The sequence below is a fragment of the Tursiops truncatus genome, chromosome 10, assembly GCF_011762595.2.
Source record: "Tursiops truncatus isolate mTurTru1 chromosome 10, mTurTru1.mat.Y, whole genome shotgun sequence".
Lineage (NCBI taxonomy): Eukaryota > Metazoa > Chordata > Mammalia > Artiodactyla > Delphinidae > Tursiops > Tursiops truncatus.
Genome location: NC_047043.1, coordinates 74278649 through 74293658, shown reverse-complemented (window position 1 = coordinate 74293658; position 15010 = coordinate 74278649). Strand labels below are relative to the sequence as shown.

The following is a 15010-nucleotide window of genomic DNA, read 5'->3' as shown; positions in this document are numbered from 1 at the left end:
CCCTTGCTTGCTCCGTTTTCCTCACTGTTTCTTGTCACCAGGCAGAAACACAGTGGGGAGAGACTGGTACACAAGAGACGTTTTGCTGCTGGTATTTAACTTTCTCCTGAAGTTTTTGTTGGTTGACATTGATTTCTAGTGCAAAGGGCGCTCAGCTTTGGAGCAGACCTGTAGAGAAATAGAGTCCCTCAGGCCTGCTGTGAGGCTAGAACCCCCTTGTCCCAGCAACAGGGATTGGCATTTGTGTGGGACAGTGGGACATGCCCCTGATGCCAGGAACTTCTTGCAGTGACGATCAGCGTGAAGAAAAGCGGTGAACCATTTCTCCACCTGAGGGAGGCAGACATTTTGTGAGCTCACATGTTTTTCTCATCAGACTCTGAAAGGGCGTTTTACTGTATTTTGATACAATGTTCAAACTACACATTAGGGGTAATTTCTGCCTTATTTGGAGCACCACTCAGAATGATCTTATCTCCATCAGAGGACATGAAGAGGCCTCTATATCTGACACTACTTTGTTAAAGAGAAAATATTTTCCCAGGAGGCAAAAGTTACTGGCTAAATACAGCCCCAAATCAAAGATCTTTTCTACCAAGAACTCTTATGTCAGCTTTCTTTTTCATAAATTAATGTGGATCTGTGGAATTTACATTTCCTACAAATTGTTTACCCATTTTCCCTTTTCATAAGGTGAGAAAAGATCCTAATTCAAGATACATTCTGTCACTTTGGAGGCTGATTGGGGATGAGAGTTTTTTTGTATTCAAAGAAATCCCCAAAACAATTGGTAAAACTGCTTGTAGAATTTGATGTTACACATCTTGAGGAAGATTTAAGTCTGAAAATTTAAAAGACTTCAATTCACAAAGTGTTGATTGCATCATTTTGCTTAGTAGTACAGTTAAGTCATTTTTAAAAAGTCAAGTGAATACGTTTTGGCCTCATCAATGAAATGTACCAAGAACCATAAAGTAGTGAAATGGTGTTAAGAGAAACAACATTTCATTTTTTTCTTTGTATTCTTTGTATTGAAAAAAGTGAAAATTACCCTCTTTCCCTTTGAGTTCATGCTACAAAAGCTTATACATTTTATGTTGGGTATTCAGATGTTTATGTGAGGGGAGCTCAAATTATAAATCTGAATGCTAACAATATGACGATTAATTTTAGAAAATTGTCAGTCAGCAGACATGCTGGGCCTAGAATAAGATGATTCATTTGCTATATAGGCAATATTGTATGTTATAAAAAATCAGGGGATAGTCACATAGAAAGGGGGAAAATGAATGGATCAATAATTTAATTTAGCTCTGACCTGGCTGAGTTCTATAGCATGGTTCATAATTTTTCAATGAATGACCCTTAACATTTTACATATAGTGCCTCAGTTTTGTATTGATCTTCCCTAATGTATTCTTCATGTCAAAGAAGGAATAAAAACAAACAAAACACACTGTTTAACAAAAACACATTGTGTCGCCTGCAAATGTTAACCAAAATATGACAACATATTGGCATTATTTATTCTGTTTTCAGAACTACTTTTTTCCTGGCTAATTAAAAAATTTAGAAGAGAAATGGGTAGTAAGTGAATGATAACTTGAAGGGCAAGTTCATGGAGTTCTCTCTTAGTTAAAAGATTCTTAGCCCCTCTGCATTACTTAATTGCTTATTAAAAGTGGAACCCCTGATGTACTATGTGTAGTGTGTATTTATTCCATGGAAAATTATTAATTTTTAATTGAACTAAGTGAGTGCTTGGACAAGGGACCCTAGCTATCAATCAGGAAGCAAGTGATTGACTGATGTTCATGTTCATTAATTATTCAAGGAAGTTCAATTTTAAGGTCTATAACAGTAGAAGAAAGTTTTTATAAGTGAGTGTGTTTGTGCTGGTACATTTTAGTACTGTATTTATTTGTTCATTTAACAAATATTTAGTATGTGCTATGTGCCATGCAGTGATGAGTCAGTGATGAGCAAACCCATGGGCCCCTGTACTCACAAAGCTTCCAGGGCAGTACGTAAAACAGAGGTATATCAGTGCTGTTTAGGAGACTCAGTTTTGCTTGACTCCCCTCTATGTACAGAAAATGATTCTTCTCTGCACAAATTTCCTGAGTCTCCTGGAAATTCAAGCTATCAAGTTCTAATTACCATCTGAGACAATATTTTCTTTAGAATGATAGAATCATAGTTTCTAACAGCTGAAAGAGACCTGCGAAGTTGTCTGGCACTGGACCCTTTTGTTCTCCGGCCTCAGCCTGGGCCTGTCCAATGTCAGGAGGGGGAAGTGTACTCATTCATGGGGTCATTTCTGGAATGTGTGGATTATTTCAAAGTTCTTCCAAATAATGAACTGAAGCTTATTTCCCTGCAAAATCTCTTTATCGATTCCAGTTTTGTGTCTTGAACAAAATCATCACATCTTATTTACCTATTATTTGGAGTATGTATCACAGTTTTCCATATATTTCTGTGATCTTTTTATTATGAACATGTTATCCCTGTTAGATGCATGTATCCTGACAACAGAATTGTGTCTGGTTTTGCTCACTGCTATTTTCACTAGCACTGTCATAAACTAGGCAATGAGTGAAGGAAGGAATGTTTTATCTTATTCCAAAAAGGCTTCAGGGAAGAATACATAGATTTAAACCATACATCTTAGTCCATTAACTATTTGACAACTATCATGGTTCTTTTACTTCAGTTTTTCTCATCCTTAGGTTCAGATTCTCCTTCCTAACTTTCTTTACATGTGACATGGTGTCCAGCCAATTATACTGAAGTTATCTCCTTCCTAATGCCTCCCACCTTGTTAATATAAAAAGAAAGTGCTGGTCTCACCAGGAGGTTTGGGAAAGGCTTCACAGACGAGGTGCGGATTGACCTGTGCTGAGTCTTGAAGAATGAGGAAGTGTTCTCCATGTCAGTGAGGCCAGAAAGGGCACTTTTAAGGTACACTGAGAACAGTGGTACCAGAATGTTCACCCACCTTGCAGATTTCCATTAGGTCACCTAACTTCCTAGTTAGATCCTCTTTGGGGAATTTTTGCTCTTTTCTTTCCATCTTCCTCATGAACTTCAGTATTCTTTCACCTTGATCACTTCCTTACCACTACCGCAAAGCTGCAAAGCTCGAGGCAGAGCTGCCCAAGGTTTAGAGCTTACGTGGGGGAGTTAGTCTGTATTCAAATCCGGGTTCAACCCATATTTTGCATGGCCTTCGGTGAGGTAGGTACTTCTTTGAGATTTAGCGTTTTCTTCTTTAAAATGGAAAAAATAATAATACCTTATAAAATAATTGAGAGAATTATCAGGTAAATTATATGTGAAGTGCCTGACCTGTAACTGTTATTCCCCACCTCCCTCCCTGGGAAACTCCTGCTGTAGTTCACTTCTGCTGGTATAGCTATTGGTCCAGAGGCCCCAGCACATGCACGTGGCTCAGACATATTTTCCACAGAAACCCATCAGGTGTTAATAGTGACAGAGCTATTTCAGTTTCTTTCAGGTCCTCAGTCCAATGGATTTACATCTTCACCTTTATTTCTCTCATCCTCCAGGCTCCTGGGGTCCAGTAATCTTTTAGTTTTTTTTGGTAGGACTGTAAAGGCATCAGATTTGACACATTTTCCTCTGATTTCTTTCCTTTCGGGTCTCCATTTCTCCTGGTATAACAAGAGCCTGGATTTCTCTGATCTCATCTCTCTCAGCTTCATCTGGGTAATCAACATACTCATTTCATTCTGGTCAAGATTTCTCTCAATAGGTTTATTGCAGATGGCTGCAGCTGCGATCAGTGTTTACAATCTGATGACAAGTTGGAGATTAAGGCTTGTCATCACTATTTAATTAACCTCAAATTAAGCGCTTTCCGGTCCCATTCCATGCCCTTCCACAAGCCCAGGAGAGCTTCTAAAACAGTGCTTGGAGTCTTGATAGATTCGGGGTCACATCACTGGAAAGCAGGGGCTTATTTAGCTGTGACTCTGAAGAGCAACACTATTTGATCCTTAAGTCACTTGCCCGAGGGCTGAAGCTAGGTAGCTATTCAAAGTCTCTATAAAGAGAGGGGAAGAAAGGAGAGCATTTTTCTAATTCTAGGAAGCAGGTAGCCTGTGAACTGCAGAGACGATGAGACAAAAAGCATTCCAGAGACAGAAAAAAAACCTCTGTTCTTAATATTTAAAAACAACTTTGTTTTTGTATCACAGAAGTAGTATATGTCAACAGCAAAATTATACATGGTAATTGTAAAAGGATGGAGAAACGAAAGAAGAAAGTAAAAATCATTCAAATTCCTACTCTCCATACCTGCTTTTAAGGCTTCCCCGAGCTGTCCAATCTGGTAGCCACTAGCCACATGTGGCTCATAAATATTTAAAATATGGCAAGACTGAATTGACACCACGTGCTAGAAGTATAAACTACACACCAAATTTCAAAAAGAGAATTTAAGCTATTGTTATTTTGTGTATGTTGGATTAATTAAAATATATCTTTAAATGAATTTCATCTTTTACTTTTTTTTCATCTTTTACTTTTTAAAATATGACTACTAAATACTTTAAAATTACGTATATTTCTATTGGACAGTGCAATTTTAGACCTTTTTCTTATATCAAAATTTTTTTAAAAGAAAAATTGCGTTATTCTACGTAAAACTTTGTATCCTCCTTTTTCAGTTAATGCGAATATGTTCATGTCATGAAATATATGATATGGCATTATGTTTAATCATTTGTAGTATTTCATTATATGATGTGCCTGAATAGATTAATCCAATCCACTGTTGCTGAACACTTAGGTCATTACCATTTTTTAAAATTTCAAATTATTCATAACATACTTATAACAATATCTTTGGACTCATCCTTAATTGTGCTTCTAGGATTTGTTTCTGGAAGCCAGTTAGCCGAGTCACTTGTTTGTGGTGTTTAAGCAAATTGCCACATAGAAAGGTAGCACTGATTCATACTCAGTACAGTGGTTTATAATAATGCTCATTTCACCTCATCTTTATCAACACCAGATATCGTCATTGTTCTTAATTCTTATTGTAACGAGCAGCACTGTTATGGGTTTGCTCAGCAAATTATTGAAGAAGTCTTAGTTTTAAGCTTTGTGCAGTGGTAGTATCGTAGCCAATAAGGTTTATCCGAGGCACGATTACTGCTAATTGAAAAGGTCTTATTAGGCTTGGTAGCTTCTATCCTGGTCCTGCAGATACTTCAGATGATTTTCTCTTATCCATCAATCATTCTTTTATCCATCCACTCTTGAGCATCCGTAATGTGTCCAGGCCTGCCCAAAGATTTGTAGAAGACATGGTATTTGATTTTAGGAAATCCCTTATATTTAATATTTAAGTTGGAAAAGAAAGGAAGAGAAAATAAATAGGGCAAGGGCCACGTGAGTCTTATTTACTACAGTATTTCAGCACCTAAATAGAGTGTCTGGTACGTGGTAGACTCCCAGTAAATATCGTTGAATGAATTCATGACTAAGTGTATGCTAATGTTTACATAAGTGATGAAGAAAACAAAATAAAGGGGTAATGATTTTAAGGTAGGGACAGTAAGGGAAAGCTGTCTGCCTCCTGTCTTAACCCAACAGAAGCCAGAAGGCATGAGAGCTGCAGAGGGCTGCAGAGGAGAGGCCACCACAGGGCAGACAAAGGGTCTGCAGGGGCAAATAGAGGATAACCAGGACACCAGCTCTGATACCTGCCCTCTGGGGTAGGGCACTCACCCTTTCTGAGTTTGGTTTCCTCATCTGTAAAATGTGCATAATTTTACCTACCTCAGAAAGTTGTATTAGAAATAAATGGAGAGCACTTAGCACAATGGTATTTTCTTCACTTGTATTCATTAGTGGCTTAGCTACATCAGTTTCTAAGCATCTTGTTCATTTATCATTTCTTAGAAGTTATCATAAGGAAAAACAGAGAAGAAACTTACCCCGATATACCTGGACCTTATATTTAGACTTGAAAAGTTCTACATCCCCCCAGTGAGGTAGCCATTTGCGTTCTGAACTGTGCATATCAAACCCTTATACTCTGGTTAAAAATCCATAGAAGTTTTCATGTAGTTGGATAATTAGGCCACATGCTGTTGGCTCTGCTCAAAAACGGTCATTTAAGTGTCCTTTTATTTTTTTAGCATCCACTGGGAAGTTTAAATAGCCACTGCCAGTGTGATTTCTATATGCTCTTTAAAAAAATGCTGAAATTGAAAAGAGTTTAATAAAATTGCTGGACTGTTAGCTTTAGCAAGCTGTCCCAGACATAAACCTGAGAAAACAAACCCCAAACCCCAAAGTAAATACTTCTATGAATCAGGGACTTTCACAAGTGCTCCATGGAGAGTGTAGTTTGACTCATATGGAGTTAGTTGACAAGCAAGGGTGGAAACCAGCAGCTTCTGAGGTGATTTGACTCCTTTATTCTCCTTTGCTTAACAGATATCTGTACTAAATATGAGTGGCAGCATTTGGAACGAAGGGACCCTGAAGTATCATCTGCCTAATTCTTATGTAGAAAAATGAGTAGTGCAATAGTGTAAAACAAATGAATATATGTCAGGTATATGAATGTTCTTAGATTACCAGACCCTTAGGGAAATATAGTTATTAAATGAATAAAGTGTCCAAGAAGAGGAACAGCTTATATTTATTCAGCCTTTACAAGGTCCTAGTCACTATTCAAAATGCTTCATGCATGTTATCTCATTTAATCCTCACAGCAGCCCTAAGAGTAGAGAGTGTTTTCTCCATTTTGCAGATAAGGAAACTGAGACTCCAAGAAATAAAGCCAAGTGATTACAGTCTCATGTTTAGAAAGTAGCAGAGGCAGGGTTGAAACACAGCATTTCGCTCCAGAGCCTGAACTCTCTCAGCTGCTGTTCTGTACTGTTTCTTTCTTAAATGTTTATGGAGTAAGCTGAGAGTGTGAGGAAATCTTGTTGAAGATAACAGCTCGGGTAAGCCCGTGTGGGATATTCAGGTACAATTTTTTTTTTTTTTTTTTTTTTTTTTTTTGCGGTACGCGGGCCTCTCACTGTCGCGGCCTCTCCCGTTGCGGAGCACAGGGTCCAGACGCGCAGGCTCAGCGGCCATGGCTCACGGGCCCAGCCGCTCCGCGGCATGCGGGATCTTCCCGGACCGGGGCACAAACCCGTATCCCCTGCATCGGCAGGCAGACTCTCGACCACTGGGCCACCAGGGAAGCCCCAGGTACAGTTTTTATTCCCATAAATTCCTTGCAGATTATAGACATGTTCCTTGGTTTATTACTAGAAAACACCTTTTTAATTGATCTCAATATCAAATCTATTGCACTAGTTGAATGAAAGGAGTTTTATGGCCAGTGTAGCAAGATGTTTACTGAATATTCTCTTCACGTTCATGATTTTTTTTTTTTTTTTTTTTGCGGTACGTGGGCCTCTCGCTGTTGTGGCCTCTCCAGTTGCGGAGCACAGGCTCCGGAAGCGCAGGCTCAGCGACCATGGCTCACGGGTCCAGCCGCTCCGCGGCATGTGGGATCTTCCCGGACTGGGTCACGAACCCGCGTCCTCTGCATCGCAGGCGGACTCTCAACCAGTGCGTCACCAGGGAAGCCCCCACATTCATGACTTTTGATTTTTAATAGCCAACTGTTATTAAAAAATGTGACATATTAGTTACATCATGTGTTGAAATGTATCCTTAATTGTAGTACTTTTATTGACTGTGAGAGGATGCAAAGTGGATTCCACAATTTTAATTAACTGTTCCTCCTCTGACATTTCATTACCAGTTTCAGAAGTGATAGAGGATGGCAGTTACCTGTGAGAATTTTTCTATAAAGAAGCTAAGATGGAGGAATGTTAGAGTTGTCTTGGTGATTGAGAGGAAAAACAGAGAAAGGAGAGGATTGGCTATTATCCTCACATGTTAATAACACGGTCAGTAAACAAAGCTTCTGTTATTTTAGGTAAATTTTAAAAATTTGAGCAGATAACAGACCAGTTGAAATAAAAAATAAAGAAATCACTTAATTCAACTATGATTTTTATGCTGCAAAAATGGTGTCTTTTTTCTGAAAGTGAGAATTTCTCAGACATCACATATCTTTCCCTTAAAGAGTTTTTGAGGATTTTCTATGAGTCAGAAGAGGCAAAAACATGAAGGTCAAAGATAATGGGTCCCTATCTAACACTGGACTGATTTGCCAAGAACCCATGACACATTTTTTTAAATAAATTTATTTGTTTGTTTGTTTGTTTATTTTTGGCTGCGTTGGATCTTCGTTGCTGCGCGCGGGCTTTCTCTAGTTGCGGCGAGCGGGGGCTACTCTTCGTTGTGGTGCATGGGCTTCTCATTGCAGTGGCTTCTCTTGTTGTGGAGCATGGGCTCTAGGCACGCGGGCTTCAGTAGTTGTGGCGCATGGGCTCATTTGCTCTGTGGCATGTGGGATCTTCCCAGACCAGGGCTCGAACCTGTGTCCCCTGAATTGGCAGGCGGATTCTTAACCACTGTGCCACCAGGGGAATCCCCCAGGATACACTTTTATTTCCTTTTTATGGTAAAAGCCAGAGAGAACGCTGTGTAGTTTAAACACGGTTTCTGTATCTGGTGCCCACACGGGAAGTTGAAGGTAAGGAGACCAGTTTATCCAGCAAATGTGCCCAAGCACATAATTACCTCCCTTGATGTCTGTCGATACTTTACCACATCCCCCGGGGAAAATCTCTGGGCAGTCCTTCCAAGTCATTTTCAGACATCTCATCATGGCAGGTGAGCTTATTTATTTATTTCCATTTTGAGAGCTTTACCTTTCCTGACTCCCTTTTAATGTTTACCTCTCGTATTAAAGAATGGAGACTGGGGTATTTCATTACCAGCTATCTCCCTGCTGCAGGCACTGCCTGGAGAAGTTTCCCTCTGTTTGGCTTGCAAGCCTCATTTATTTCCCCGAGCTTTCTAATCTGGGCAGAGCCCAGCGGACGGCATTATTAAATTACCATTATTACACTGTGTTGTCTTGGCACGATCAGGGGCTGAGTTGGAAAAGTTCGTGTTAGGCAGGGAACACATTTTCTCCCCTTCTCAAGCTGCCCCAAATGGACCTTAGCTGACTTTCTGGGTCTGTATCAGCATCAAGATTCTGTGACGTCAAAGCAAAGATTTAACCACATTTGAGGCATTTCTTCTGATCAGTGTAAAGAATGGGCATTCCCCTTTTAAGTACGTTGCTTTGATTTGGGATCAGCTGGACAATTCATGATTGTAATTTTTTTTTTTTTTTTTTTTTTTTTGCGGTACGCGGGCGTCTCACTGCCGTGGCCTCTCCCGTTGCGGAGCACAGGCTCCAGACGCGCAGGCCCAGCGGCCGTGGCTCACGGGCCCAGCTGCTCCGCGGCATGCGGGATCCTCCCGGACTGGGGCACAAACCCGTGTCCCCTGCGTCGGCAGGCGGACTCTCAACCACTGCGCCTTCAGGGAAGCCCCATGATTGTAATTTTTTTGATGGAGGGGGTAACATTTGACATTCAAAGTTATTTGACATTTCAGAAGTTATAATGTCATTTTAAAAGCTCTAATATCACTAGTATATTTGTATGTAATTCATTTACAAAGGCTTTCAAAGATTGTCTATTCTCAGTAGAGAAGTTTTAATTAAAAATGTTTTATTGCCACTCCAAGCGTCTTTAAATTAAGGCACTGCTCTTTTCTGTTTTTCTTCCTCACGTACTCTTGATAATCAACCTAGTGTTGTCTGCAATGATAAAAGTTATTCTTGTCATATTTTAAGCATTTTCTTGTCCATCACTGTGTCACCAGTGGCTGTACAATGCTAGCACATAGTAGGTACTCACTAAATTCTTATTGAATGAGTGTTTCAACACTGCCCATGCACTGTATATTCTAACCATTCTGGAATATGTTTTATCACATGCACTCTGCTTGCTCCCACCTTAGGAATTTTACCCACCACTCAGAAATGTCCTTTGCCTCTCAAATCTTAAGCACTTTTATACTGCTTATTTGTGAGTTTTCTTCTCCTGTCCCTATTTAAGCACAATTCCTGGTATATATATTAGGTGCTCAATAAATGTCTTAATGAATGTACATGAGTTATTGAATGAACACACATGTATAGTTAAGCCAAGGAAAAGTTATGTGTGACATTTATAAACCATTTTTATAACATTTTACAACAATTTTAGTTTTAGGCATTCACTAAAATGATAAAAAGTAAGTTTGAAACACCATTTTTCTTGTCCAGTCCTTGACTCAAAACTCTTCAATGGCTCTCCATTCCCTTTAGCAGTGGTTTTCTAACTATGACAGTCTGATCATGGGATTATGTCTTTTCCCAGTTTAAAGCCCTTCAAAGGTTTCTCACTGCCCTCACAAAAAATATGATTCAAACTCTTTAAGCATGGCTGAGAGTTCTACCTCTCCAGCTAGAGTCTTCCCCAAGCTCCCTTTACTCTTTCACGTCTAGATCATTTGGTTCATTAAACCTGTAATGTTTCCTCTTCTCCAGGGCCTTGGCACTTTGGGTGCCCCCTGCTCCCTCTTCACCCACCTCTTTCTTCAGCTGACTCCTCTTTGGCTTCAGATTGGTCTCGTTTTAAATGTTGCCTTCTCCAGGAAGTCTTTACTGTCCACTCCCTGCTGCTGCCACCACCATCACCCCTACCTGCCTCTGCTAGTTTAGATAATTTTCCTGCTTTGTATGCCTTGCAGATATTTTATCAATAGAATAGAATTTTGTGGGGTTTTTTGGCCAAGTCATATGAAGTATTAAGTTAATGGAATTTAAATTGAGAATTTCCACAATTTTAAGTTTTCCTCCTGTAGGTTTCCCTCAAACATTTTGGTGGCTAACATGACCCTCTCCCACCCCCTGACGTGCACAACACATTTATTGCAGGCAAAGTATGCTAAGTGCTTCATATACATTTACTCATTTTCTCTCACACCAGCCCTATGGTGAATACTGCTATTGTCCCCCATTTCATCAGAAAAACTAAGTTCAGTGTCATAAGAAACTCACATAGCTGATGAGTGGCAAGCTGAAGTTTAAGTCCAGGCTGTCTACACTCAATCTCTGTAGCCCAAAGCCCAACCTAAAGCTAGTGATTAGACAGTAGTAAATAATTACCCAGCAGGTATTTGGAAATAGCCTTATTTTTGTGCTGGGTATCTTCCGTTTATCCCTTCATACCCACTTTCTACTCAGTTCTGTGCCTGGGAGGTTCTTCTCTGTTGGCTTTATAAATGGGCTCCTCCCTCAACTCCACATACTGCCTTAACCCTTGGTTTCCCCACACCATTACCACACCTTTGTAAAAAGTTCTGCAGCTTACCCCAGTTGGGTGTTTTGTGTATACTCTGTTTCTGCCCAGATCCTTATTGATACAGACAAAAATTTTTTAAATTAAAACTGTAGTTATGGTTGTGCTTTTATATTTCTCATACAGTATGGAGTAATGTTAGCTTTTTTCTACTTTGTCTTTAACTTTTTATAATGGAATTGACGATTGTCATAGTTCATGCAGTCTTAAAAATAAGAGGCATGCCACACTCTTGTGCGAAGGGCATGTTTCCAAGGAATTTGTAACCAGTTGGAAAACAGGCCTACATAATATTTTCTAAAATCTTTAGCCTGCCATGAGGCCTCTTGCGTTTTGACAAGAGTTTCCCTTTCTGCTTTTCTCCACTGAGCACCCTTTGCTTACTTTAAAGCTGGGCTCTGCTGTGTCTGGGCAGGTAGTGTCCCAGCCACCTGGTCCAGGATTGGTTTAATGTCTGGCTTTAAAATAACTCATTTTACTTACTTAAATGAGTTTATATATAAAGAAACTCACATAGTGTTCCATAAATGGAAAATAAAATCCATTACAATAAATAAGGGAATGAAACTTTAAAGGGGAATATAACAAAAATAAAATGATGCTATTCATGGTAGCCAAGTGTTAGGAAGGTGTTTTGACATGTTAGCACTAATAAATATTTCTCATTGGATGAATTAGAAAGATTGAAAGAGAATTGAAAGGGACATAACTTTATTAGTCTTTGTTTTGTCCTGTCAGTGACCATCTAGCACCAGGGTTCCATGCCCTGAAGTCTGAGGATCACTGGTATAATCTGTTTTTCCCTATGCTGTGAGCTTAACCGGAATGCTTTCCTCCTTCTAGTTTCCTTTTCCTGATCCTCTCCATCTTTCTTTTTGAAACTTTCCTTCACCCTCTTAGCCTACACAAGTCTCTCGTCCGAATTTCCTGACATTTATTATCTGCCCTACTTATGTTGGCTTCTGATTGTTAATGTTTTGACCTGGTATTTCAATAGCTCATATTTTGTGTCTTGTCTCCTAAACACTGTAAAGTTCTGTCTGCAGGAATAGACACTGGGACCTGTGCTTCTGGAATCCCATATTAATTAAATGTTCATTATATAATATATATTCTGTTTATAATATGTATTACATCATATAATATATATTATTTATATATAATATTATATTTATATATTATTAAATTATATATTATATATATTTACATATACATAATATATAATACATATTATGTAATATAATGCATATTATAAACAGAATATATAATAGCCCCATATGTAACTAGAAGTTCATTAAATGTTTGCTGTGTTGAATGAATTTGACCCAAAGTAAGTTAAATGATGTTTTAACAACTATGGATATAATTCACAATCACAGCATGATTTTGTGTCTGGTTGGGATGCACAATTTGTATTTTTGCTTCTTCTTGCCTTCATAGAAATTATATTTAGAATCTAGGAGATATAGATAATAAATTGATACACATATGCATATTATAATGTAATGTAAAGTGGAGTAAGTGGTGTAAGGAATGTAAATCAGCATGCATTGTGAGAGCTTTGGGTTGCTTTTTGGATTGGGTAGTCAAAGAATACCTCTCTGATGAGGTGACATTTGAGGACAAATGTGATTAAAGTTAAGAGGAGGGGGTACATATGAATATTTGAGGGACAAGCATCCTAGCTAGAAGCAATAGTAAGGCCTGAGGACCTGAGTTGGGACTGTGCTTGTTGGAGGCCAGTGTGGGGACTGTGCTTGTTGGAGCAGTGAGACATGTCATTGAAGAGGTGGCAGGACTGGATTGCATAGGACCTTTTCAGCCATGGTGAAGCTTTTAGATTTTTATTGTGAGAGAAACTACAGGAGGACTGAAAGGAAAGACATAACATGATCTGATTTATATTTTTAAAAAGTAATAGTTTCAGCTGCTCTGAATAGAAGAGGCTGAAAAGGTGGTCAGTTAGGAAGACATGGCTCTATGCCAGATATGGTAGGGGTGGTTTGGAGCCCAGTGATAGTAGTGGACAAGGTGAGAACTGGAAGGATTAGGAAAAATTCCGAGAGGAGAGCCAACTGTGTTTATGCCTTCTAATTTATTTACTACTGTACAACGCTTTCAAAGCAGCATTCTCCGTTGGTATTTATTTTCATCTTATAATTCTATTTAAGGCAAGTATTTTTTCAATTTACCAAACATTCTTTTATTTATACTTGCTTTTGGGATAACACTTAATGACTAATTAGTCAATAAAAACCAGAGTTCTATCTGGGGCAAGAATGTGTTCCTGTGGTGAATTTATTTATCCATCTTTTTCAAAAGTAATTGCATTTTTGTATTCGTTCTTGAATACTATGTCATTTCCCAAATAACTATTTGGGAGGTGGAATTTTTTTATGCTATTCTAATTTTGTATCCTCTTCCTTCTAATATCCCCATCTGTACTTTGTATTACAAACTTCATCAGACCACTGCACGCTATTATAGCTGTCGTCACCATGGGGAGAAAATGACTAATTGAAGCTGCTTATTGATACAATAGAGCAGGTTATGACGCGTGGCGAGAATACTGGAATGATGGGCTCCAGCTGATGTTATGTAAAAATATTCAGCCATGAAGTATGCACTTGTGGATGGCTTTTTGCAGATGTCTGCAGAATGCAGATAATCTGTATTCTGAGGAGATCTGCAAATTAAAGATCTATATGACCAGTTAGAATTATAGCACAGTGAGGAGAGAGCGGTGCGGTAGGTAATGATATAGCCTTGAATCTTGGGTAATAATAATTATAACCTGCCTATACTTATAAGCAAAAGTAGATGATATTTACCCCCAACCCCCATTTCAGAGGGAATGGAGCAATTGGCAGAAAAATGATGTGAACTTTTGGATATTTTGGAATCCCTTCAATGCAAGATATATTGGTATCATGAATGGAAGTATAAATTGGTATATTGTCTTTGGAAAGTTATTTGGCCGTAACTATCAAAATAAAATTCACACAACCCTTTGACCTAGCAGTTTCATTTCTAGTAATTTATTTTAGAAATATAGTCACTAGATGCACAAAAATCTCTGTATTAAAATATTCATCATGGCATTTTGTTTAATAACGAATGATTTAAAATAGTCTCACTGTACAAGAAATAGATTAGGTGAATAAATTATGGAATATTTATGCACTGTAATATAGTTAAGCCTTTATAAAGCCTGTATCTATATAGAACCATCTCTAAGTGAAAGAAGGGTTAGAATATGCTATTATTTGTGGTCATAGAAATGTAAAGTATATGTATATATATTTATATATGCATATGTTGAAGACTGCATAAGAGATTTTTTAAAGCATGGGTCAGAAGACATTTTTCAATGTACATTGCTACTTTGGTATTATTTCAATTAATTACTTCTTGGATGTATCATCTATTCAAAAATTATAAGTTAAGAAAATTATAGGGGTGGTATATTTGTATGTTTTTACTCCCCTCTTAGATAAAGATGTCTTTGCTTGATTCTCTGCTGTATTGCACCTGACTTCTCTTTTGAGAGTTTTCTTATAATTTCTGTTAGAACACCTTTTATTAGGATATCATTGCACTGACACTTTTAGTAATGAGGTGGCAACTCCCCTTATTCCTTTATTGCTTGCCAT

At 38.4% G+C, this 15010-nt stretch overlaps 1 protein-coding gene and 1 pseudogene across 19 annotated transcripts in view; both read left to right on the top strand.

Annotated features, from left to right (window-relative positions):
- Positions 1-15010, top strand: part of FHIT (fragile histidine triad diadenosine triphosphatase) — a 1451419-nt gene that overhangs the window by 310604 nt on the left and 1125805 nt on the right. The window lies entirely within an intron of this gene.
- LOC117314035 (U4 spliceosomal RNA) lies at positions 5128-5196 on the top strand (annotated as a pseudogene).